The 27,705-nt window shown below is 40.6% G+C and overlaps 1 non-coding gene across 1 annotated transcript; it reads left to right on the top strand.

The window, feature by feature from the left end:
- Nucleotides 1–6,641: 6,641 nt before the first annotated feature.
- LOC112132247 (U6 spliceosomal RNA) lies at nucleotides 6,642–6,748 on the top strand. The gene has a single exon (XR_002914042.1). It is a non-coding gene; the product is annotated as a U6 spliceosomal RNA (small nuclear RNA).
- The last annotated feature ends 20,957 nt before the right edge of the window (nucleotides 6,749–27,705 follow it).

Below are 27,705 nucleotides of genomic sequence, written 5' to 3'. Positions count from 1 at the left end.
CTAAAGAAAAATTCAAAGTTTAACATGAATCATCATTTGAGTTACTTTAAAATCATGGAGAGCTCCTTCTGCTTTAAAGGAACCAAAAAATCAAAAAATATAAAGTATTATAGACAAACTAATATGCTGTGACCTGTGCAATAGTAATATAAGAAAGAAGGAGTGCCACATTCATTCTCAAATGAAAGGCTTTGGCGATTTTATACCTTAAACATCCTTACTTCCTCATATTTGTACACATCCCCAGTGCTTTTTGTAGGATGTATGTAGATTTGAAATTGCTAGGTCAAAGGATACACAGGCTTTGAGACTTTTCATACTTCCGTGGGGCAGAGGACACTCATCCCCACATCTCAGTTTGGAGGACAGCTGATAGGAAAGGCTGAAATGTAACTGAAGGCACAGGAGGCCCTGAGACACGGAAAGGACATGGGAGGAGTATCCATCCTTCTGTTTACGGACTCTGAGTTGCAGTGAGAATAACGCCACGAGGAATGAACAGAAACTATGGCTAATCAGCAATAGAAGTATTATCGAAAGCTTGAACACCATGCACAGCAGGTTATGACGTACTTCACACACACACACCAAAAGCACGCACATTAACACGCACATGTACGCACAGACCTCCACCCAGACATACGCCCTAAAACAGTGATCCCTAAGCTTTTTGGCATCACAGACCGGTTTCATGGAAGACAACTTTTCCATGGACTGGGGCTAGGAGGGTTAAGATGAAAGTGTTTCACCTCGGACTATCAGGCATTAGATTCTCATAAGGAGCATGTATCCTAGACCCCTTGCATGGGCAGCTCACAATAGGGTTTGCGCTCCGCTGATTTGACAGGAGGTAGAGCTCAGGTGGTAACGCTTGTTTACCTGCAGCTCACCTCCTGCTGTGTGGCCTGGTTCCTAACAGGCCACAAACCAATACCAGTTCGTGGTCCAGGGGTTGGAGACTCTTACCCTAAAACACAACATTGTGCTCAAGCTTCCACTTTAGCTGAATGGGATAGCTCTTTAAAGCATCACCTAACCTTCAAGTTGTCAGAACTGATGGTGTTTTTTTCTGGAAAAACAGATTTGTGGCTGAATGCAACACATGCTTTTATTCCTAGATTAAACAGACCCCTGCATAAAAATATCATTTGGGAGGCATTTGTTTCCTATGTTGAATAAACTCTTGAGAAGTCTTAAGTAGAAAATCAAATGTAATAAGACTCTTCCAGGCCAGGAGTGGTGGCTCACGCTTGTAATCCCAGCACTTTGGGAGGCCGAGGCGGGCGGATCACGAGGTCAGAAGATCGAGACCACGGTGAAACCCCGTCTCTACTAAAAATACAAAAAATTAGCCAGGCGGGTGGCGAGCGCCTGTAGTCCCAGCTACTCGGAGAGGCTGAGGCAGGAGAATGGCGTGAACCTGGGAGGCGGAGCTTGCAGTGAGCCGAGACTGCGCCACTGTACTCCAGCCTGGGTGACAGAGCGAGACTCCGTCTCAAAAAAAAAAAAAAAAAAAAGACTCTTCCAGAATAGCAAGTTAAATGCTCTCGGTCATAAGACTGGTACATTTTGCAATGGGACAACAACAGAGCTCATTAAATAGCTTTTCTGATTCAGTATTACCAAAAATACTACCAAAAAAAAATATAGACTTAGAACATGGATCAAAGCAATGTGGCACTCCGCTGTGTTCTGCTCATACAGTGAAACTAGGATGAGTCTGTGGCATCCTCTACAAACATTGGCCCTTGACAGGAAATCACGACACAGGGACCTTCTCATGACTTTGCCTCTGACTAGTGGTAACACTGTTCTCTATTTCTAGCCACACCCATGCTGCAAACCACTGGCAAGTCCTTGAAGTCCAATAGCCCAAATCTGAAGACAGGAAGAGGTTCCTTCCACAAACTCTCTGTGCAGCAGGGTGAAACATCTAAACATGGGTAAAACATGGGTGACCAGATGCTTGGGGTGAAGATGCATCATCACTGCTTGGAATCCTGTGATTCTCAGAGGAGTGGAGGTTGATGGGGAGAAAGGAGAGGAAGATAGGATGACGGTGAAAGAAACTAGAAGTTTCAGCAAATCTAAGGGGACAAAGCCTAGAGAGTGTCTCGGTAAAAACAGGTCACTGAAACTCCTGACCTATCTCCACATGTCATAATTTATTCAGAGTAAACTATGGGAACAGAACTCAGGAACATGCCAAGGAGGTGTCTGGGTACCTATTAGCACACAGAATCAGATCTCAAACATTTCCCTGAGGAAAAACATCTTGTTTCATCAGTGCTGAACAAGTTGAGGGATGACTGGAATGAGAGAATTTACAAACAGCAAACCTAAACATGGAACTAACATATTCAGAACACCCCAGCAGTAGAAAAGAAATAAACATCCACTTTAATCAGTTTTAATTGAAGATCTAAAGCTTAGCTGCTGTGGGCACCTTCAGGGAACTGGTCTCAGCCATTCGGGGTCAAGGGGTCATCCTTTGCCCAGTTTCAGTGAGTGACCACTTTTCCCTAAACACCTGAGGAATGGGAAACAGGAGGCAGGAGTAGGTTTTAGGACCTAGGAACTTATTGTTGCAGGACTTTGTCTTAGTTCATCTAAAGACGGGGTTCTTGTCCCATGGCCACAAAAGTTTAGGCTCGCAGACGGTTTGAAGGGTGAGTAAAGCAGGGTTTTATTGGAAACAGGGACTCACCACAAAGCCAGAGTCCCTACTACAGTGCTTCCCGCCTCGCCGCTTGAATCCCAAATTCCACACAGGAAGAGGAGGGGCCAGGCTCCTCCCAGCTGCAAAAGGCGCAAACTTCAGTGGCTCCAACCCAGTCTGCCAGGCTGTCTCACTATGGCAGTAGCTCTTCCTTCTGATGGCTCCTAAAAGTCGCTTGGGAATTTCTCCAGAACATCCTGCCCGGATTCCACACCCAGAGATCTCATGTGGACTTGGTCTGGGAGTGGGGCCCAGATATTAGCATTTATTTTTAAAGGTCCCGCAGTGATTCTAACCTGTGATTCTAAAAGGATGACTAAGGTTCTTGGTTTGAATCAGCTGGAAGGACCGTGGTGCCTGAGTTTTGAATTGCCCTCCTAGTTTAAACAACGAAGCATGAGTTTATTTTGTTCTCTCAATGAATACCTGGAGAAAATGATGCTGCAGATGCTATTCTGGATGCTTGGTGTATGTTACAAAAAAAAAGAAAGAAAGAAAGAAAGAAAGAAAACCCCTGCCTCACTAAACTCACATTATAGTAGGGGGATTCAGACAAGAAGCAGAAAGCATGGTGCACAGAAGTATCAAGCAACATACCCTACTAAAAAGAAAAACAACAGAGTGACAGGAGCTGAGATTGCAGGAAAAGTGAGAAGCAGAAATTGTTATGAAAATAAGGGGTCATATTAGCCCTCACTAAAAACACATATTTGAGAAAGATCTTGAGGGCAATAAGGAGAAGAAAAGAGTGTTCCAAGGGAACAGCTAGTAGAAATGCCCAAAGATTGGATTTGACAGATGTGCTTACAAAATGAAGAGATGGCGAAGGCTGGGTGCCGTGGCTCACGCCTGTAATCCCAGCACTTTGGGAGGCCGAGGTGGGTGAATCACATGAGGTCAGGAGTTTGAGACCAGACTGGCCAACATGGCGAAACCTCATCTCTACTAATAATGCAAAAATTAGCCAGGTGTGGTGGCATGTGCCTGTAATCTCAGCTACTTGGGAGGCTGAGGCATGAGAATTGCTTTAACCTGGGAGACAGAGGACACAATGAGCCGAGATTGCACTACTGCACTCCAGCCTGGGTGATGGAGCAAGACTCTTTCTCAAAAAAAAAAAAAAAAAGGAAAAAAACAGAAATGGCCACTGAGGCTTGTGCAGGGTGAATGAGGTAGAAGGCTGCAGGTCCAGGTTGCAAAGGTTAAGGAGGCGGCTTCCTTAACTGCCCTGCCATTGTGAGGATCTTGGCTTTCGCTTTGAGTGAAACAGGGAGCCAAGAAAGGGTTTTGAGTCACGAGTAACAGAAAGGAAGCACAGAGTGATTTGTATCTTAAAACAAACAAACAAACAAAATACACTTTGGCTATTATGTTGAATCTTAAGTAGAGAGGACAAATGTGGAGGCAGGAAGATCAGCTAGTAGGTGATTGTTGTTCTCTGGGGCAAAGCTGGCTAGTGGGCTGAACCATTGTCTTAGTAGCACTTAAAAAGCAGAGATGGCAATCTATCCTGAGAGATTAACATGGGAAGACGGGGAGGAGGTAAAAATGATCCTAAATTTTGTAGTGTTGTTGTTGTTGTTTTGTTTTTAGTCTAATCCAACTAGAAGGATTTCATTATCTTCAACAGAGAGAGAAGGTTACAAGTGAAATGAGTGTGTTTTTTTGGGGGGGAAGAGCATGAGTTCAGTTTATGTCATGTTGAGTTTAAGATGTTTATGAGACAAGTGAGATGCCAGGTACAGAGTTGTATACATTGAGGCAAGCTCAGAAAAGAAGTCTGGGCTGCAGATATAAGTGTTCAAATTAGAAGCATAGAGATAGTGTTTAAAGGTATACGAGAGTGGATAACATCAAACGTGTGTACACAGAGAAGAGGGCCAAGGGCCCCAGAGTACCCCAGCAGTAAGAGAACAGGAAGAAGAGTCAGAATCAGCAAAGGTTATGGAGAAAATGTGGTCAATAAGTCAGAAGAAAAATTATGTGTCCTGCTCTTTCAGTAGGTCAAAGAAAGTGAAGATGATGAAGAGGAAGAGGTTTGATTAAAGGTTTCAAATACAGCTAACAGGTTCAGTAAAATGAGATCTGATGGTGGATCACTGGAGTTAGCTATGTGGTGATCTTTGGTTACTCAAGAGAAAAGTTATTCTGTAATTTTAAAAAATGATCTAAAAATAGTTAAGGCAGAGTAAGAGAAGGATTGGACATTACAAATACAGGTCATGCTGGTGATTTCTGCTGCTAATGAGAACAAATAGAATGCAGGGAAAGTGAGGTTAAGAAAAAAAAGTTTTGACAGAAAGAAGTATTACATGATGTTTTTAAGCCATTGAGAATAAACCATTATTTAAAAAGAAACACTGACAATGCAGGAGAAGGCAGAAAAATTGCTACAGTGATGATTTTGAATAAGCAGGAGTGGATGGGATTTGGTGTACAATTGCAGAGTCTGGTTTTAGATAACAGCGTAGACATTCAACTGTGGTAACACACAGGAAGCCAGAATATGTTGATAGAGATGTTCGTAAGTTGATGTGATAGGAGCTTGAAGAATTTCCCTTCTACTGCTTCGGTTTTTTCAGTAAGGAAGACAGCAGGCTGAGCATAAGAAGTGGAGAGAAGTGCTAAAGGTTTTGCGGAGAAAGGAGACAGTGAGAAATCATAGTCTAGGGCAGTGGGAAATTGACTGACCCAGCAATGTGTAGTGGTGTGTGTACGCATCACTGCCCTGCAGCAGGAAGGCTCATGGGCATGAAGCTCACCTCAGAACAGGTCACTGCAGTTGCTTGTTTTTCCCCAACATATTCAGCTACAAAAATATAGAAATATCTGGTCAGCAAAAGTTTGGATTCAACCAGAGTTGTAGTTTTGCCATTAAAGTATGTTGAAGAAAGGAGCAAAGGAGTCAAGAGTGTTCGCAGGAGTTTCGTATAGATTAACCGCAAAATGTAGGCTGGGTAGGGAGAAAAGCACAAATATCAAGAGGGTGAAGGGTAGTGACATGTTGTAAGATCAATATACAGAAAATCTCAGTGAGGCTAAAGCTTTGTTAGGCTAATGATATAAAATGGAGAGAGCTGGGAAAATAGGAAGGTATTATTGAGTCTATGTCCATGAGAACAAGTAACCAAGGTAGCGTCAAGAGCAAGCTCTTTCAAAAAGAGGAGTTCTGGAAATCTGAAGGCCAAGATGTTAAAAGGATCATCTAAAAACATATTAAAAATTGTGAGGGGGCTGGGCACGGTGGCTCACACCTATAATCCCAGCACTTTGGGAGGCTGAGGTGGGCAGATCATGAGGTGAAGAGATCGAGACCATTCTGGCCAACATGGTGAAAGCCTGTCTCTACTAAAAATACAAACATTAGCTGGGCATGGTGGCTCTTGCCTGTAGTCCCAGCTATTCAGGAGTCTGAGGCAGGAGAATCGCTTGAACCTGGGAGGCGGAGGTTGCAGTGCGCTGAGATCGTGCCACTGCACTCCAGCCTGGTGGCAGAGCGAGACTCCATCTCAAAAAAAAAAAAAAAAAAAAAATTGTGAGGAATTAAGTCCATGTAAAACTTGAGATAATGGGCCGTGAGCTAAAATTGTCTTAAAATATAGGGCAATAACCCAGTCATTGGAAGAAAACAGCAACATGACAACATGAGATTCAGAGTTGGGGATTTTCAGGGAGGAGAAAGAAAGAATAGCCAGAAAATGAAATGAGGGAATAATTAGTTAGTAGGCATTCTACCTCCCTCTAAGCTCAGTGGTAATGAGAATTGTAGGGAGAACGTGACCACCGCTCGAGAGATCTGCAGGGGAGGCAGTTTGTTTAGGTGGGAGGAACAAGAGTGTGCATCACAGTTGGGACCTAGATTAGGTTCCTGTGGCTGCCCACCCAGAGTCCACAAACTGAGTTGCTTTAAACAATGCAAATGGTGCTTGTTTCCACAGCACGAATGCTAAAATTGGAATGACACAAAGAAGATTAGCATGGCCCCTGCACATGGATGACATGCAAATTCATGAGGCATTCCAGATTTTAAAAGAATGCAAATGTATCCCCACAGTTCTGGAGGCAGGAAGTCTGAGATCAGGGTGTTGGTAGGGCCATGTGCTCTCTGAAGGCTGTAGAGGTAGATCACTGCTCACTTCTCTCCTCACTTCTGATGGTTTCCAGCTTCTTGCTGTCCTTGGCTTGAAGATGCATCTCTCCAGTCTGCCTCTGTCATCACGTGACATTCTTCCTGTGTCTCTTCTCCTTTTCTAATAAGGACACCAGTCATATTGAACTTAGGGCCCACCCTACTTCATTACAAGCTCATCTTATCTTGATTATATCTGCAAAGATGCTGTTTCAAAATAAGGCCAATTCACAGGTACTGGGGCTAGGACTTGAACGTATCTTCTTTTGAGGAGTACAGTTCACTCCACAACAGGATTAGGAGTGAATTGCAAGCCCAATAGGAACAGTCTCGCAGTGAACAGAGAAAATCTTCCCAACTCTTCATTTCTTGTGTTACTGTTTCCAAGGTATCTGTTTCTCCTGGTACTCTCTCATTCAACATATAAGCATCTCAGTGCCAAGAGCTGAAAGTGGCTCAGAGAAAAGAAGTGCAAGGTGCTGCCCCTACAGACTCTGTCCAGGAGGTCTCATTCTTCTTCATAGACTTTGAGTGAGACCTGCTGCCTCTGGGACCCCTCTGTCCCTGGAACCTATCTTTTTCCTCCCTCATTGTGCATTTTCTACATTACCCACATTGTGTAACTCAACCTGTGTATTAGTCCATTTCATACTGCTATAAGAAACTGCCCAAGACTGGGCAATTTATAAAGGGAAGAGGTTTAATTGACTCACAGTTCTGCATGGCTGACGAGGCCTCAGGAAACTTACAATCATGGCGAAAGGCCAAGGGAAAGCGAGCACCTTCTTCATCTTCTTCACAAGGCAGCAGGAAGGAGAAGCGCCGAGTGAAGAGGGAAGCGCCCATTATAAAACCATCAGATCTTGTGAGAACTCACTCGCTATCACAAGAATAGCATGGGGAAACCACCTTGATGATTCAATTACCTCCACCTAGTCTCCCCCCTTGACACATGCGGATTATGGATATTACAATTCAAGATGAGAATTGAGTAGGGGCATAAATCCTAACCATATTAGACCATGTAACTGACAAAGTGACCTTGTAAATGATATCTGCTTATCGGACACTTTTCTGCATACTAAGGATAAAAGACATTCAAAGCCCTGCCCTGGAGGAGCTTATGATCCAGTAGCACACACATAGCTTTTCTAACTTTTTTCCCTCTCCTAATTAGATTCTCAATTCTGGAGGGCAGACCCTTTTATTATACATGAATTCCACCCACCCACCCATGCAGTGCCATAGTGAATAAATATTCAGTGATTATTTTAGAGTTATGGGCTGTGACCTGAAATCCATGAAGGGTCTGGTATCTTGTCAATCACACTAGTCTCCACTTCAGCCCAAATATATGGGGACAGAAACTTTATTTCTATATTGAATACAGATTCCTGGTTGACTGGCAAACAATTGTTTTTAATCACAACATATAAGAAAGTGGAAGAAGTAGGTTTTGTTTTTTTTTTTCTGAAAACCTGATTGATCTATACTTCAATATCCTAAGGGAAAGCTTATAGTTCCTGCATTGGTTTTCTGTGACTATTGTAAGAATTAATACAAACATGGTGTTTGAAAACAACAGAAATTTATTCTCTCACAATTCTCTAGAAAGCAGATAACACATGTGATAATGCAAAACATTATGTAGCCGTTGAGCTTAGGTAGAAAATTAATCACATGGATGTTGCACGTGATAGTTTTAAAAGGAAGGAGGTAGATTTATGTATATGTTATAATCACTTTGGAACAAAAATAGCATAAATTATATGAATAAAAGTAGGAAAAACATGGAAGGAGTATGAATCAGCAGTTAATAAAAATCATTGCGTTTAAAGATTATAAGAGGTATTTTCAATGCTTAGTTTTATAATTATTTGAAAAATAAAGGCTTCAAAAAGAGCATTTATTATTTGTATTTTTAGAAATAAAAACTTTAAATACCATTCTAAGAATAAATGATATAACCAGCAACATATAATGGAATAAGAAAAGCAATGAGGAAGATGATTTGTAATTAATCTGCTTTTGATGAATTTTAGGATTTGACCACTAAATAAATTAGTTCACAAAATTTACTTGTGTGAGCAAACTCAGAACAAAGAATGAGTGAACAAAATACCACAAATACGTGGTAATTCGAAAGTAAGAAACACTTATGTTCTAATTTTTAGTACTGAATACTTTGTAAGGAACAAAATAAAATGTGCATAAATAAAAGTTGAAACATGCATATATTCGAGTAGGCCTTAGATGACAGGTATGTATCTTACACATTTATTAAGTCTAGTTCAGATGTAGGTACACTGCAAAAATGCAAAAAATATTTATTGAATAAATGAGTGAAAAGTATAGGGGTTTTAATTGATGAAAATTCATTTTCAATAATTGTTCTTAGGAAGAGGAGTATCTTATATAACAACTAATCGATCTAGGAAAACTGTCAGCAAAATCCTGTCTGGGCCCTCATTTTTTAATAAAACACTATAAAAATAACCTTCATCTGGGTGCCCCCACACTTCTTATTCTCAGCTCAGTATGCTGTCGCCTCCTGGGCTCCTGGGCTCCTGGGGGATTTTTAGCCACACTAGGGAGTGATCCGGTTTTGAGAAAGCCTGGAATCTGGCTTTCACTCCAGTGTTACTAACAGTTGTTTCTGGATTGTAGTGGTAAGGAGGCTTTATAAATCAGCTTATGTTCTTTATGCTAAGGCTCAGAGAAACACATATGCCATGGAGAGTTTTAATCACAGGAGAGATCCAATTACTCATGGAGTACAAAGGAGAAACCACATTTGGAATTCTCTCTTTGATCATCCAGAAATGTGATTGTGAAGAAAATAGAGTCAATACTCAATGAAATTTTGAATTGGTTGTATAGTCATTTTAAAATCAAAGCCCTTCTCTTCCCTTTTCTTAAAAGATTGAATTATTACTAGTACAGGTGTTTAAATCACAAGATGTTCTTGGTGCTTGTGATGGTTAATACTGAGTGTCAACTTGGTTGGATTGAAGTATCCAAAGTATTGATCCTCGGTGTGTCTGCAAGGGTGTTGCCAAAGGAGATTAACATTTGAGTCAGTAGTCTGGGAAAGGCAGACCCACCCTTAATCTGGGTGGACACCTTCTAATCAGCTGGCACCACAGATAGAATATAAAGCAGGCAGAAAAATGTGAAAAAACCAGACTGGCTTAGCCTCCCAGCATGCATCTTTCTCCCATGCTGGATGCTTCCTGCCCTCGAATATTGGACTCCAAGTTCTTCAGTTTTAGGACTCTGACTGGCTTTCCTTGTTCCTCAGTTTGCAGATGGACTATTGTGGGACCTTGTGATTATGTGAGCTAATACTTAACAAACTCCCCTATATATATATATTATATATATGTATATATATAATATATATATACATATATATGTATGTACCTCCTATTAATTCTGTGCCTCTAGAGAACCCTGACTAATATAGTGCTCAAAATCCCAGCCATGTACAATTCTACTTCAGTAATCTACCTCTGTCCATCACTTAAATCTTGGTATGCCCTTACTTTGTAACTGTAGCTTCTTTGTTCTCCAATATTTAGGTAAATCTTAAGTGATCCTATCAACTCCTGGAACTTTAACTACCAGCTTTTTGCAAAATAACACAATCTCTCCATTTCAAATTTCTCCTAACTTCCAGATTTGCTGTATCCCACATACACTGTATCCAAAGTGAACCCATTTCCATTTCCCAATTCTTTTATTTCGCTTACTGAATAAGATGAACAAGCACCCATCTTAGAGAATGACACTATTGCCCACCCAATTCCCCCAAAAGAAACATGTAATCAGCCTAAACCTTTCTCCTTCATATTCCTCTCTTCCCATGTTTATATTAATGAGCATTTACAAATGTGAAATAAGAGCTCTCTTCAAACCCTTTTCTGCTTTGTCTCCACTGCTACCTTATTTCAGGGTCCAACCATACATCAAGTTAGGGTACTGTTCTTGTCTCCAGTTCATTTCTTCTGGGCTCCCTGTGCATTCCAGTGGAATCCCTTAAATTATTATCACATCTCCATTCTTGAGTCGGCAAATGGGTTTCCCAGCCTATCTACCTACTTTCAAGTTTCTTATGAAGATCTGAATTTCTTTGTGAGTCAGTGTCCTCCATTGTAAGAATGCGTTTATGATATTAATTTCAAATTGTGATCTCATCTCTCTGTATGAAGGATACCTGTAACCGTGTATAGACATTGATTTAATTGCTCTTGGATGGACCACAGGTACTGTAGGTTTTTCAATCATAAGATGATTCCAATGCACTACCAGTGTTTTTAGCTCATGAAGTAAAATACAGCAATTGCTATGGGTTGGGTCCCGTGTTAGTCAGTGTTCTCTAGAAGACCAGAACTAATAGGATAGTTCTATACATAAAGGGGAGTTTATTAAGGAGTATTGACTCACATGAACCCAAGGTGAGGTCCCACAATAGGCTGCCTGCAAGCTGAGGAACAAGGGAGCCAGTCTGAGTCCCAAAACTGCAGAACTTGGTGTCTGATGTTCGAGGGAAGAAAGCATCCAGCATGGGAGAAAGATGTAGGCCAGAAAACTAAACCAGTCTAATCATTCCATGTTCTTCTGCCTGATTTTATTTTGGCTGCACTGGCAGCTGATTAGATGGTGTCCACTCAGATTGAAGGTGGGTCTGCCTTCTGGCCCACTGACTCAAAGGTTAATCTCCTTTGGCAACACCGTCACAGACACACCCAGGAAAAATACTCTGCATCCTTCAATCCAATCAAGTTGACACTCATTATTAACCATCACAGGTCCTTAACTCAAATATCTATCCATATCCTTTCCTTAAACTATTTTGTCCTTTTCACCCTCAGTATGTCTTCACTTTGGGGTGGGAGAAGTTTCGTAAACTGAGCCTAGAATCCATCAGCATCAGCTGCCACCTTCTTTGGTTTCCTGAGAAGACTCTAAGCACCTCTGTCTCTGCAATCAGTCAACCAATCAAGCTAGTAAGCAAGGAAGCCATCAGAATTGAGGTTCTGTGACCCTACACATGCTGCAACAAACACATCTCTGGTAGATGAAGAGTTCTCTTCATTTGAAGGAGGACAAGGCTCTTTTGCTTTGATGCTTTCTCAGATGCCATTCTGAATAAATCTGAACAGATTTTTGATGATCTGTGAGAACGGCTGTCCAATGACTAAAAGGGACTCCAACCCCAAAAGCCAGAAATGAAGATGGGATCCGAAAGCACTGAATGGTATTTTCTAGAAGAATGGCTAAGTCAGGGCTTAAAACATATATTAAGAGATTTATAAAAGCAATAATAACATAGAAAATGATAGATTTCTGGCAGTCTAAGATCAAACTTATTTGTAGAGTTTAATAACAACTCCTTAAGGGGCCCTTTGATGTCTTCAGAGTACTCTCAACATCAAACTACTCAACAATATGGTCTAAAGTTATGTTTGTTTTTCATGGCCCTTGTCACTATTTGCACTCATATGTTATTTATTTGATGTAGATTTGTATAATGTCTTTCTCATCTGGCAGATTTGCCTGCCTGGGGTCTGTTTTGTTCCTCACTGTGTGCTCAATGCTAGGAGGAGATTCTGGTTGAATCCAGGAGGAGGCCCTCATGTTGTGTTTAAGAAGACAAGATGGCACCACAGAACCATATTTTCCTCTACTCTTAGACAGATGCTAGTCTTTTATAGGAAAAACGAAAAAAAAAAAAAAAAAAGCCTGTATTAGGCCATTCTGGCATTGCCATAAAGAAACCCTGAAACTGGGTAATTTTTAAAGAAAAGAGGTTTTATTGGCTCACAGTTCTGCAGATTGTACAGGAAGCATAAAGACATCTGCTCAGCATCTGGGGAGGCTTCAGGAAACTTACAATCATGGCAGAAGGCAAAGCAGGAACAGGCACATCACATGGCAAAAGCAGGAGCAAGAGAATCAGGGGGAGGTGCAACATCCCAATCTGAAAAGAATTCACTCACTACGGTGAGTACAGTGCCAAGGGGGATGGTACTAAACCATTCATGAGAAACTGCCCCCATGACACAATTACCTCTCACGGGGCCTCATCTCCAATTTTGGTGATTACATTTCAATATGAGATTTGGGTGGGGACACTAATCCCAATTATGTCATTCTGCCCTAGGCCGCTTCCAAATCTCATGTTCTTCTCACATTTCAAACTACAACCATGCCTTCCCAATAATTCTCAAAGTCTTAACTCATTCCAGCATTAACTTAAAAGCCCAAAGTCCAGAGTCTCATATAAGACAAGGCTAGTCCCTTCTGCCTATGAGCCCATAAAATAAGAAATATGTTAGTTGCTTCCAAGATACAGTGGGTATATATGCATTGGGTAAGTATCCCCATTTCAACAGGGAGAAAGCCAAAAAAAAGGGGGGCTATAGGGTCCATGCAAGTTCAAAACCCAGCAGGGCAGACATTATATCCTGAAGCTCCAAAATAATCTCCTATGACTCCATGTCCCAAATCCAGGGTACACTGGTGCAAGGGGTGAGCTCCCAAGGCCTTGAGTAATTCCACCCCTGTGGTTTTGCAGGGTTCAGCCCACAAAGCTGCTCTCACAGGCTGACACTGAGAGTGCCTGTGACTTTTCTAGGTGCAGGGTGCAAGCTGTTGGTGGATCTACCATTCTGGGGTCTGGTGGATAGTGGCCCTCTTCTCACAGTTTTACTAGGAAGTGCCCCAGTGGAGACTCTCCATGGGAGCCCTAACCCCACATTTTCCTTATGTGCTGCTATAGTAGAGGTTCTCTATGAGGGCTTCACCTCTGCAGGGGGCTTTTGCCAGGACATCCAGGCTTTTCTGTAAATCCTCTGAAATCAAGACAGAGTCTCACAAGCCTTAACTCTTGCATTCTGTGCACCTGCAGGTTTAACATTATGTGGAAGCCAAGGCTTAAGGCTTGTGCTCTCCAAAGCAGCAGTGATATGGTTTGACTGTGTCCGCACCCAAATCTCATCTTGAATTTTAGCTGCCATAACTCCCATGTGTTGTAGAAGGAACCCAGTGGGAGATAATTGAATCATGGGGACGGTTCCCCCATACTGTTCTCGTGGTAGTGAATAAGTCTCATGAAATCTGATGATTAGATAAGGGATTTCCCCTTCCACTTGGTTCTCATTCTTTCTCTTTCAGCCACAGTGTGAGATGTGCCTTTCACCTTCTGTCATGAATGTGGGGCCTCCCCAGCCACATAAAACTATGAGTCCATTAAACCTTTTTTTCTTTATAAATTACCCAGTCTCAGGTATGTCTTTATCAGCAGCATGAAAATGGATTCATACAAGCAGCGTGGGCTATACCTGGGCCCCTTTGAGCCACAGCTGGAGCTGAAACAACTGGATACAGGGAAAAGTGTCCTGAGGCTGCACAGGGCACTGAGCCCTGGGCCTGACCCATGAAACTATTCAGTCCTCATAAGCCTCTGGGCCTGTGATGGAAGAGGCTGACATAAAGGATTCTGAATACCTCCCAGGCCTTGTCTTCATTGCCTTTGCTATTAGCACTTGGCTCCTTTTTATTTATGCAAACTTCTACAGGCTGCTTGAATTCCTCCCCTTAAAATGGGCTTTCCAGGCTACAAAGTTTTCAAACTTGTACTCTCTGCTTCCCTTTTAAATACAAGTTCCAGTTTAAAGTCATTTCTTTGCTCTCATATCTCAATATAACTTGCTAAGAGCGGCTAGGTCACTTCTTGTGCCTTTTTCTGCTTTTAAATTTCTTCCACTAGATACCCTAAATCATCACTTTTGAGTTAAAAGTTTCACAGATTCCTAGAGCAGGGGTGTAATGCAGCCATGTTCTTTGCTAAGGCATAACAAAATGATCTTTGCTCCAGTTCCCAGTAAGTTGCTCATTTCCATCTGAGACCTCATCAGCTTAACCCTTACTGTCTATATCACTATCAGCATTTTGGTCACAACCATTTAACCAATCTCTAGGTAGTTCCAAACTTTCCCTCAACTTCCTGTCTTCTTCTGAGCCTCCCAGACTCCTCCAACCTCTGCCTGTTACCAATTCCAATGCTGTTTTCACATTTTCAGGTATCTTTACAACAATGATCCACTCCTTGGTACCAATTTTCTGTATTAAGCAGTTCTTGCATTGCTATAAAGAATACTTGAGACTGGGTAATTTATAAAGAAAAGAGGTTTCATAGGTTAATGGTTCTGCAGGCTGTACAGGAAGCATAGCAACATCTACAACACCTTCTGGGGAGGCCTCAGAAAATTTACAATCATAACAGAAGGCAAAGAGGAAGCAGGCTCATCACTTGGTGAAAGCAGGAGCAAGTAAACAAGGGAGGAGATGCTACACACTTTCAAAAGACCAGATGTTAACAAGAACTTGCTATTGCAAAGACAGTACAAAGATGACAGTGCTGAACCATGTATGACAAATTGTTCCTATAATCTAATCATCTCCCACCAGACACTCCCCCTTCCACCAAAACTGGGGATTACAATAGAACATGAGATTTGGGCAGGGGCACATATCCAAACTGTATCAAAATCCCTGGGTCTTCTGCCTCAAAGCTTGGTGTTCAAATTCTACTTTCTACATGTTTCCATATAATAGAAGATAAATGTGCTCTTTTTGGAAGCCATTCAGTTTGAATTCATGCTTTCAAAATTTATGCTTTGCTGACAAGAGCCACAGCTTTAAAGGGAAGCATATTCCTAAAATCCATTCAAATGGGAGCACATTCCAAAAGTCCATTTTCTGGTTCTACTGAATTGTGAGCTTTATCTATTATACAGTGGTTATTATCACTTGTAGCAAAATTGATGGTGCCTCAGGCCACAAGACTGTGGGTATGTTTGCAAGGCCACACACTCCAACATCCTTGAGATTTACTTTGGAGAACGCAGCTGCTTGCATTGCTGAGCTGCACTTATTCAATATTCAAGGACTGTTCCTTCCAAGAGTAAGTAATTCTTATCTAAAACTGAAAGAAGCAAATATTTATTTAAAAATTAATTACAGAACAAAATAATTCAGATCCTGATAAGAAGGTCCAGAATGAAATTGTATAGATGACATCTTTTACAACAAGTTTCCCATTCTATATCTTTATGCTCCATCTCAGATTGACGTAGTTTATCCTGAGTGAACTCATCTAAAACCCTGAATGATGGAATGGACAAGATGTGAACATTTGAGTGTCTAATTTCATTTCATTGACTAATTCAGGAATTCCTACCTGTTGAACATTAGCACCTGAAAACTCTCAGATGAAGAGTGTAGAGTTGATGTCAACTAGTGTCACCAACAGAACTAAGCTCCCAAGTATTTCTGTGTGATGACAATGGTTAAAAGCAACTAGATTGTTCAAATAAAAATTATTCAATGAAAACATAACATAAATGTTCCAACTTAGCCAGGCGTGGTGGCTCACACCTGTAATCCCAGCACTTTGGGAGGCCGATGTGGGCGGATCACAAGGTCAGGAGTTCGAGACCATCCTGGCCAACCTGGTGAAACCTCATCTCTACTAAAAATACAAAAATTTGTTGGACGTGCTGATGGGCACCTGTAATCCCAGCTACTAGGGAGGCTGAGGCAGGAGAATTGCTTGAACCTGGGAGGCGGAGGTTGCAGTGAGCTTAGATCAAGCCACTGCCCTCCAGCCTGGATGACAGAACAAGAATCTGTCTCGAAAAAAAATTAATTAATAATTAATTAAAAATTATCTCGATATAAAAATGATGAGACTTTTTTTATTATTATTATTTTTTTCCTTTATTATTATTATTATTATTATTATACTTTAGACTCTATGGTACATGTGCGCAACGTGCAAGTAAGTTACATATGTGTACATGTGCCATGCTGGTGCGCTGCACCCACCAACTCGTCATCTAGCATTAGGTATATCTCCCAGTGCTATCCCTCCCCCCTCCCCCCAACCCACAACAGTCCCCGAAGTGTGATGTTCCCCTTCCTGTGTCCATGTGTTCTCATTGTTCAATTCCCACCTATGAGTGAGAATATGCGGTGTTTGGTTTTTTGTTCTTGCGATAGTTTACTGAGAATGATGATTTCCAATTTCATCCATGTCCCTACAAAGGACATGAACTCATCATTTTTTATGGCTGCATAGCATTCCATGGTGTATATGTGCCACATTTGCTTAATCCAGTCTATCATTGTTGGACATTTGGGTTGGTTCCAAGTCTTTGCTATTGTGAATAATGCTGCAATAAACATACGTGTGCATGTGTCTTTATAGCAGCATGATTTATAGTCCTTTGGGTATATACCCAGTAATGGGATGGCTGGGTCAAATGGAATTTCTAGTTCTAGATCCCTGAGGAATCGCCACACTGACTTCCACAAGTGGAGATTGCAGTGAGCTGAGATCATGTCACTGCACTCCAACCTGGGTGACAAAGTGAGACTCTGTCTCAAAAAATAAAATAAAAAAATAAACTAAGCATAAAAAAAAATGATGAGACTATGAATACATATCAAATATCTTAAAACTGTGCATTTCAGTCAATGAACACTTTCACCTGCTATGTATTAAGTTCTCAATTATGATGTCACATCTCAAAATGTTAAACTGTGGCCTTTTGAAAGACTTTTAATTTGCAAATGATTTTCACACACGTGAAACCTGATTTAATCAAAGTCAAATTGCATGATAGAAATCTATTCAAGCACATTAAAGTTATCTTCAGAGAGATCCTTGTGCATACGTTAAGAAATGGTTCTGCATTTATGAAATCTTTAAAATGAGCTTTAAAACTTCTTACTCAGAGAAAGATATTTACCTTTCTACATTTCTTCATGTAGAAACAAAAACTTGATAGATAGGTCAAATCTGATTGCATCACATTTGACAAGCGAAAGCCTCTGTTATAAAGGAAAATCTATCCTCTGTTTCCACTACAGATTAGTGTCACAACATCAATCCTGCTACTCAATGTGATAATTCAATCATAGATACCCTTTGGTCAGAATACAAGACAAAACTGTCAGGAAAGCTCTTTCCAAATAAGTTTTGTGTATTTTAACATTAACAAATATCATTAGTAGAAATGGAAAAAACAGGGAAAATATCTTGCAAAATCCTTACACCCTCTCTCCAAATAAAAAGCATTTATTAAGACTTCAAAATACTATTTGAGGCATCACAAGAGCTGATAGTTATATAGAAATTTGTCTTTTCAAACACAATTTTTACAGTCATTGTCCCATCACATCCAATCAAGAATAAAGGCTTTTCTTTCCGTCAGTTTCAATTCCTTGCTTTAGGAAATCGGGAACAGTGAGAACAACCATGGAGATTGTGGTCAGAGCAGCTGGAGTAACAGGGAGAACCTGTTTGTGCAGAAAGGACCCATGAAGGGGCATTTACAATGCACACAGCCACCAAGTCCTCAGTCTCTGTGGGAGCAAGGGGTATTCTAATCTTGGAGAGAATGCCTTCAATCTCAGGGGCTGTCTCTGAAAAGGAAATATAGAGATTAAAAATATCTGGCATATTCATATCATGGATATCAGCCTTAAAAAAAGACAGGAAATTATATGTTACAACACGGATGAACCTTGAGGACACTATCCTAAGTAAAATCAGTCAGTCGCAAAAGGAAAATTAGTATAATATTCTGCTTACATGAGGTATCGAGGGTCATCAAATGTACAGAGGCAGAAAGGAGAATGTTGGCTCTGAGGGTGCTGGGGGTGCTGAGGGGAATGGGGACATGTGTTTAATGCACTCAAAGTTTCAGTATGGGAAGATGAAAATGTTCTGGAGTGGGATGGTAAATGTACTTTACTTAATTAAACTCTTCACCTAAAAATGGTTAAAATGGTAAATTTTATGTTAAGCATATTGTATTTGTCAGGGTCCTCTAGAGGGACAGAACTAATAGGATATATGTATTTATGAAGGGGAGTATATTTAGGAGATTTGACTAACATGGTCACAAGGTAAAGTCCCAAGATAGGCTGTCTACAAGCTGAGGAGCAAGGAAGCCAGTAGTGTCTCAGTCTGAGTCCCAAAACCTCAAAAGTTGAGAAGCCAACAGTGCAGCCTCCAGTCTGTGGCTGAGGGCAGGAGAGTCCCTGGAAAACCACTGGTGTTAAGTCCAAGAGTCCAAAGGCCAAGAACTCAGAGTCTGATGTTCAAGGGCAGGAAGCATCCCGCATGGGAGAAAGATGAAAGCCAGAAGACAAAGCAAGTCAGCTTCTTCCACCTTCTTCTGCCTGCTTTTTCTAGCTGCGCTGGCAGCCGATTGGATGGTGCCCACCTACATTGTGGGTGAGTCTCTCCCAGTCCACTGACTCAAATGTTAATCTCTTCTGGCAACACCCAGAAACACCCAGAAACAATACTTTGCATCCTTCAATCCAATCAAGTTGACACTTAAAATTAATCATCACACGTGTTTTACCAGAATAAAAATAAAGACACTACAGGGTAAAGTAGTGGTTCCTTGTGGTATGCTTCTTCATGACACAGGGACATCACCTGGGAATTCGTGAAACAAATGCAATATTTTAAACCTCAAATCAGACCTATCTAATCAGAAACTCTAGGAGAAACCCTAGCAACCTCTGACCAGCTCCCCAGGTGATTCTGATGCACACTTCCATTTGAGAACTCTTGTGTAGGGGCCAAGAGCATGAAATCAGTTCCACCTTGCTTCTCATGCTAGCTGTGTACCATGCCAGTTATGTGCCTTAGAGCAAGTGTTTAACCACCCTGTAGTTCAGTTTCCCCATCTGTAAAATGGAGATACTGATTCCTTTGAGATAATTAATTGAAAACTGTATCTATCATCGTAGTAATCTGTCACTAAACATTTGGTCTTATTAGCAGCTGAGAAAAATGTACCTCAATTATTTGGCATCTTCCCTTATCTGCCTCATACCACAAATTCTACCAATAAAATGATGATAGACTTCAGGAGCCTTGCACACCTATTTCCAAATGTCAGTAGAACTGAGAGCAGGGGTAATGAATTTAATTTAAAACCCATAATATGAAAGCTTAATTTATATGCAAGGCACTGAAATGTAGATTTATACAGGCTCAGAAGTCACTAAAAATGTCTCTTCTGGCTACAGAGGGCTCTAGTCTCATGGGTGGGATCTCAAAAGTCTAATCGGTGACAAAAATTCTCTCAGACAGCTCATAGCATTCTAAGCAATTTTAAGGTGAAGATAAGCCTTCATTTTTAGGTACACACAATTGCATTAGCATCTTAGAACCTCAAGAACAGTAACAACAAAATATTTCATGCAGCTCTTATCATACTTAAAATGAAGGGAAAATGTGAACAGTACCCCTGGAGACAACGATAGTTCCCAGTTCAGCTACCCTAGAGTTCTGCTAGCAGAACCAATCAGGGTTGGAAGCTAGCTGTATCACTCTCTTTATTTAAAATGCAAACAAACCTGATTTCTCCACTGTGTCAATTTACACTAATGCATCGACACTGCCTTCCCACACCCAGGAAGTTTGGGACATGGGCACAAAGTAAATTCATTCCCATCTTTTGGGTTTATCAAGGATTTCTGAAGTTACATGAGTATGTATATTCTAAACGGATCTCAATTTCTTATGCAGGTGCGTTTGGGTCTGTTTTTGCCTAATATATCTTAACTTTTAAGGAACAAATATCAATATTTAAAACATATGAAATTTCAGGAAACCTGATAGAGAAAGTATCGCAGATGGCTCCAGACTGAAGCCCTGTGCAAGTGGAAAGGAAAGGCACCCTTTGGGTTCAGACATTGATCTGCTTACCAAAATAATACACCTGTCAGGGCTCAGTGGGGTCCAAACTGTAAAACGCTATGGATTCTTCCTTCTATACTGCCTGGGAGCTGGTACTATGACTGTTAACACTTTAGGTAAAAAGACACAGAGGGGCAGAAAGGCTAAGTAACTTGCTTAAGGTCAGAATTATTAAGTGATAGAATAACAATTGGAATTCAGAATCCCAACAAGTATTTTCCACCCTTTCTATTCCCAGCATCAGTATCTCCTGGGAAGTTGCTAGAAGTTGTGGAGTGCATCCCCTACCCTAGTGCTATGCAACTGAAACCGCATTTTAACAAGTTCCCAAAGCTTTTCTCCTCACTTGGGGAGCATTGCTTTACCTTTAAGCTATTCAGCCGCAGTACCATAGTGCCTAAAATTTCATATCATATCCTGTTTTGAATTACGGTAAATAATACCTGCTAAATAAAGGGAAACAGTGTATCTGATAAAAACCCAGTCCCAGCCTGATAGCTAGAGAGTGGAGAGGGTAAGTTCCAGCATTTGGATCCTGCAGCCGATATTTTCCAGAAGTGATTTCTACATCACTGTGGAAAGGTAGCAGGTTTGCAGAGGATAAGACTCAAACCCGAGTGGTTGTGCAGGCCCCAGAAAAAGGAAGTGTGGAAACTTGCAGACGGTCATGAGATGCCACCTGATGGCTGAGGAGGTGGGAAAGAAAGCAGAGACACATAGGCTGTTGATGACAAAGGATGCCTAGAAAAATACTGTTTGATCAACCCCCACTCCATGCACTTTCTCACCCACAAACCCACATTTTACAGGAGAATAAACAGATGGATAATGTTTTCCCAGGTTACACAGCCAAACACTGGACAAGCCAGCGGATAACTCAAGGCTTGACCACCATTCCAGTCCTGTTTCCTTGGTCACTAGGATCCCCTCAATGCTTTGAGATTCAAATAACATTCATTTCGAAAGAATAAAAGGGAAGGATCAGAATGATGAAAGTTCTCCTCAAATTCTACTTTCTCTCTAGAAATCAAAATAAAGTTAAAAGTAGAATCTCAAGAGGGCCTTTCGCAATCACACAATCCCACTATCCGCAAAACAAATCATTTGAAATCAGCAAAAGGTGCTAGGATCCCGTATAACCATATGAGTGTGCTATGCTATGATCAGGCAACTAAAAATCAGTGGAAAGAGACAAAGAAACTTACTGGATTCTTCAGAGAGTAATATAATTTACAACTGGACTACAGAATATGCATTATGTTAGCCAAAGACTCAGAATCATGCAAATGTGGACAAATGAAGGGTGTTTGGGAAATTTGCATGAGGGCATTTGAGAGGAACCAAGAGGATGCAGCAGAAAGGAAGCTGGGTGCAGAGTCTGAGGATTGTGTATTAGTTCATTTTCACACTGCTGTGAGGAAACACCCAAGACTAGGTAATTTATAAAGGAAAGAGGTTTAATTGACTTACAGTTCTGCATGGCTGGGAAGGCCTCAGGAAGCTTACAGTCATGGCAGAAGGCAAGCTGTAAGCAAGTACTTTCTTCACATGGTGGCAGGAAAGAGACAGAAGAGAGCAGGAGAAACTACCACTTATAAAACCACCAGACCTCATGAGAACTCACTCACTTTCATGAGAACAGTATGGGGGTCACCACCCCCATGATCCAATCATCTCCTGCCAGGTCCCTCCCTTGACAGGTGGGTATTGCAGTCAGAGATGAGATTTGGGTGGGGACACAGAGCCAAACGATTTCAGACAAGTTCTGACAGTCAGTCCCCATGTGGCCCTATTACCTTATACAAACGCTTTATGTCCTCTGGGCCATATTTCTCTCATCTTAAGACACAGAAACAACATATGCTCTAGTTCTGCACAAAAATGTTATGAAAATTAAAATGAGATTACTAGAAAATACTTATAAACTCTAATTTCTCTGTACTTTGATTCATTGTTTTTTGAATGAGGAAAGAAATGAATGGAATGAAGCAATACTAAGGTATCTTGATCCTTGTCATTCAGAGATGACAGTGGTTAGAGAGAGAAGTTACTGCATACTCAAGAAATTCTCATCATTTCCTTATTCTGCTTTTGCTCACTGCATATTAATCAGGTTTGCTTATTGCCAGTTAAGATTAGAAACTGCTTAGGGAAAGTTTCTTAGAGTGCCTCGGTCCTCATTGCCCAAAGAGTACCTTGGGATATGTTAATGGCCAGATATTTTGGTAAAGAAAATAGAACCTGGACAGATCATGCCATTTGAAGGAGAGGAACTGAACAGTGGAGTCACTGACATTCTCCCCAGTTATTCTTAGGTTTCATTCTCTGTCCCTTTAGCCAGAAGCCCATAGGAAGAAAAATCCATTCAACTGGTTTCTCAGGAATGCCTATAGCACAGCGGTCAGGTGTGTGACTCCTCCAAGCCTTTCCCAGCTACCCCCGGGAAGACAAGTTTTAGTTTTTGGAAGCTGTTGAGAAACCACAAAGCTCCCATGGGTGGCACTGCTGCTGTGGGGACCTGCTGCTTCTCTAGGACCATAATATCCAACATTTCTAAAAAGAAATTGCCAATAAGCAATACCAAGAGAGAAGAGGATGAAAAAAGGAAGGGTCCTTGAGTAGAAGTCCGTAATTGGACTTGGATCACTAAACACAAATAAGATCTGACCATGGAACTTGGGAGTCCCAGGAGCAACTGTGTGTTTCTGGCAGGGTCACCCACAGTCGTGCCTGTAATCTTCCTCTGCAGCCAGTGAGAGCCAGCAGGTGCGGCTGCTGCTCCCACAGCGAGATTCCTGTTGCCCAGAGGAGGGACCAGCGGCCAGCCTGAGCCATCCCCTACGATGCAGGCTTGGAAGAGTCTCTTGCAAAACACTCTTCCCAAGTTTTGTTTTCCTACTTTTCAATGTCAGATATGTGAAGAAAGATTAAGTGTAGAATGACTTCTAATGTTTCTAGGATCCTAAAGCAAATCTTTCTTTTAAGGTTTTCAATGACCAAATTAATTAATAACAAATACATTACATCTTCCTTGGGTTTCAATAATGGTTAGGAAAATAAATTTGGCTTTCTGACCACTATAATTTGTTTTCTGAACTCCAAACAACTTAGGAATATTTTGGATATTTTAAACTTACCAAACTAATTGAACTGACTGCTCCTTTTACAGAATGAGTGGACTTCAGAAGGGTTTCTTAGAGGCTCATCTTTTTAAGTGCTGTGCACCTCACTTTCCTTAATTTAGTTCTATATATACTTCTTCTCTGAGGAGTATGCAATACTTATGAAAGAGATTGTACTGGTAACAAACTCACAGGAAGAAATAGGGCCTTGAGGTAAAAAGCATTCCTATCAAGCATGATCAGAGTGTCTTTGCTTAAATGTTATTTGGAATTCAAAGTCATAAACCATCACTATCAAGACAAGTCTGTGCTGTATGACACACAATGATACTGATAGATTGATTTATTCTGATTGGGGGATATCTAATAAGATCAAAGTCGGTCCTGATTTGACCAAAGGCATGTCGTATCTAACATATAACAAAAACAAAACAAAACAAAGCACTCAACTCCAAATCCTGGTTGTTTCCCCCAATAAAATTGCCAGCAGCCTCTCTGGCAGACCTGGGCAAGTCACTGAATCCCTCTCAGACTTAATTCCCCCTTAACAAATGAAAAAACAACAACAATATACATTGCTATAATCCTTCATTTAAAAAAAGAAAATAAACTGTTAGTTGTTTTTAAGTTTTTAAACTCTAAAATATTATAATTCTCTAAGTTCATTGAGAGAAAGCTAAAAGTTGCCAACTCTTTTCTCTGTTTCAGCTAAGAGTGTATTTCCTTGGAAATGACCTTGAAATCTGATAAAACACCTAAACCTCAGGTCCGAGTAAATAACTTTAACCTACTCTATGCTTTCATAGTTTCCTTGGTTGAGAAAACTAAAAACTGCCCCAAGTCTAGACATGTCTAACACAAGAATGTTCAGAGCATTCAGATAAGAGGTAAGATGAATCTGCATGTTTGATGTGGGGAGATGATCATGTGTCAGAACACAAGCACCAATCCAGATGACAGTTTAATGAGGTTATGTGGATAATTATATTATAGCTTAGTGCCCTGACATGAAATGACCTCTTATTGGCAAAATTCAAGTTTGCCATAGGATTCAAACAGCTATTTATATCAGAAGACCTTAGTAGAATGCTATCTCTTATCTAAGTTTAAAAACTATGGAAAAAAATTACACAGTCAAAATTGTTGAAAAAATTAATTTATACAAATGTGAAATTTATATAAAATTAACCAAGTTAATTGAAATCACAGCAGATAAAAGTTAATGTACTTATTATATAAAGAGCTAGTGCAATTCTAATTGAAAACCACTAAAGCCTCAATAAATGAGCAAAGGCTATGAATAGATAATTTTAAGAAGCATGACTGGCTAAATCACATGCTCACACACTAGAAATCAGAGAACTGCACTTTTGATTACCAAATCAGAACACACTGATCCACATAATCACACACACACACACACACTCATACACATACACACACACACACACTCATACACATACACACATACACACACTCATACACATACACACAGATACATACACACATATACACATGCACACACATACACACATACACACACATACAGACACATACACACACACACACACGTACACACACACACACCCCCCCCAACACATGATGAAAGTTCAATCCAATAGAATGAACCCACCCATTCACTGTTGGTAGAAGGTGCAAAACTGGTTAGTGTTTTAATAGCATTTTGCTGAAAAGTTTCAACTACACAATAAATATGATTATGAATTGAATTCATAACTTTCTCATGGAAAAATATCACACTATTAATGGTGGTATCTGCGTTTTGTAGCACTATGTATCATTCAAGAAAGTTATTTTTATATTTTTTAATTTTTCTATACTTTAAATGATAAGAGAAATAATTATGTTTCAGAAAATGCTAACTTCTTCACACACTGCCTACACATGATGCTTCTGTGTTAGTCCTACCCAGCTGATATGGTCTATGTAAAGTTCATTCCCAAAGTACATTTTTTTAAAGTAAAAGGGTGTTGTAGAATTAAAATGCTACTTTGATGTTGAAATAGATTACTGTATTGGAAAGAGATTTTATATTAATACATAATAATGAGTCCCGGAGAAAGAAAAGAGTTTCCTCTAAAACATCTTCCAAACATTATGTAAAATAATTCAATGAGACTAAGGTTTGCATCACTGCAATGAAGCCTTACAATATCTACTTGAGGTTTGCGTGAATTTTAAATGATTTGCTCCATCTCGCTGTTTGGAAGCAAGCAGGCATGTGGAGTCTCGGATATCATGTAACAGAGACCTGGTTCAGAGGAAAAGCTTTACAAAGACCTCACTGTACTGGTCCTGCTCTCTCCAGCCTCTGAGCAGATGTGCCATCAAAGCTCCTCCGCAAGTGTGTGGCAGAAACAGTCAGAGAGTCTCTGAATTTTCCCATAGAAGTAAGCCTAGTGGGAACCACAACCCCGTTCCAAATTATCTGTGTATTAAAGAATTTCTCTCCATCTTAAATACATCCTCTGAATCTTTTCAAGCTCCGTTCTAATGATAAAGAGGCCGCAGCCCACACCGCATGCACTTTGGAAAACCGCATCCTTTGGTCTTTAGTGATTCGGGGAAACTTCCGGCTTCACAGATTTTTTTTGTCTCTGTTGTCTCGATTGTTTGATTTCTTATTCTTTGATTTTATTCTGAACTCAAAGCCTTTAAAATACATTTTAAAACACAAATAACTGTCTACTTTGGAGCAAATTAAAGACAAGCTACACCCAAGGTCCTCCAAGATGCAAGCATCGCCGCTTCACAGAACTCCCGGGTTTATGGTTGATTTCCTTTCTTCATTTGCCAAGGATTGACAGGCAATGGAATTTAAAATGCAGAGCCATATGACAGCTGCAGTACAATGCTCAGTGCGAAGATAAAAGCCAGTGTTTCGAAATCAGGAGGCCGATTCCCAGGCTGCACCCGGAGCTTGCTCGCCACGCCTGCACATTAATGGGAGGTCGCAGGAGCCTGCCTGGTGGGGCAGACGTATGTTCTGCGGTGCTTTTAAACGTGGCGGCAGAACACCTGTGCAGGAGATGCACAAAGATAAACTCGTCCATCTTTTATGCATCCATAAAAACATGACAGATTGTGGGCCACAGAGCCACATGTCGTGGGGTCTTTTTAATTCAGCAGTAATCCTGTTCTTGTTATAATTTCACCCATTTAAAAAGAAGCTAGGCCACAGAAAACCTTGTCTTCTCAAACAGATTTTCCTTGGAAACATTCAACTGATAAGAAACTGACATCTACTTATAACCAGCATGGTTTAATTGCTTTAAATAACCTTAGCCTGTCTTTTAAGATAAAAGAAAACAAAGTTGGCTAGACTTTCCTACCTCCAATCAGAACTCATGTATACATGGGCCCTGAGGCATCCATTCCGCATGAAATGTGTAAGGTCTGGGTGACAATAAGATGGATTCCAATATTTCCCTGTAGGTAATTACAGCTGACTTCATCAGCGTCTTTTCCCCCTCCTTTTGAGAATTAAGAAAGTATATGTGTTAATTTCATATTTTCTGCATAAGTTGCTTTGGTAGCAATCTTGTGGCCATGTGCATCTTTACAAATTAGTATTTGTTTCAAACAGTCCAAGCAGCCCATCCCTTCTTACTTAATTAAATCAGTTTTCCCAAGAAATGTCCTCCAAGTTTGAAAAACCTACAGTTGAATATGGGCAGTAATTCATTTATGAACATTCTGTCCAATTAGCAAAAAACGTACGAAACCAAGACTTTCTTTCCCTCGGATTTTCAGAGTAAGCCATCCATTAATTGTGTTGTGTTTGCAGCCTCTATAAACTGCAGTATGCAAATGTCGCTCCTGCACATCCAGCTCTGTCCTTATTGGTGCTTCTGGCTTCATTTTGTGAAGAAGAGAACAAAGCTGGCTTATAACAAGGCCACTTATTTTTAATCATGTC

This window comes from Pongo abelii, chromosome 12, assembly GCF_028885655.2.
Source record: "Pongo abelii isolate AG06213 chromosome 12, NHGRI_mPonAbe1-v2.0_pri, whole genome shotgun sequence".
Lineage (NCBI taxonomy): Eukaryota > Metazoa > Chordata > Mammalia > Primates > Hominidae > Pongo > Pongo abelii.
The sequence above is the reverse complement of the archived record's forward strand: the minus strand, read 5'-3'. Positions and strand labels throughout refer to the sequence as shown.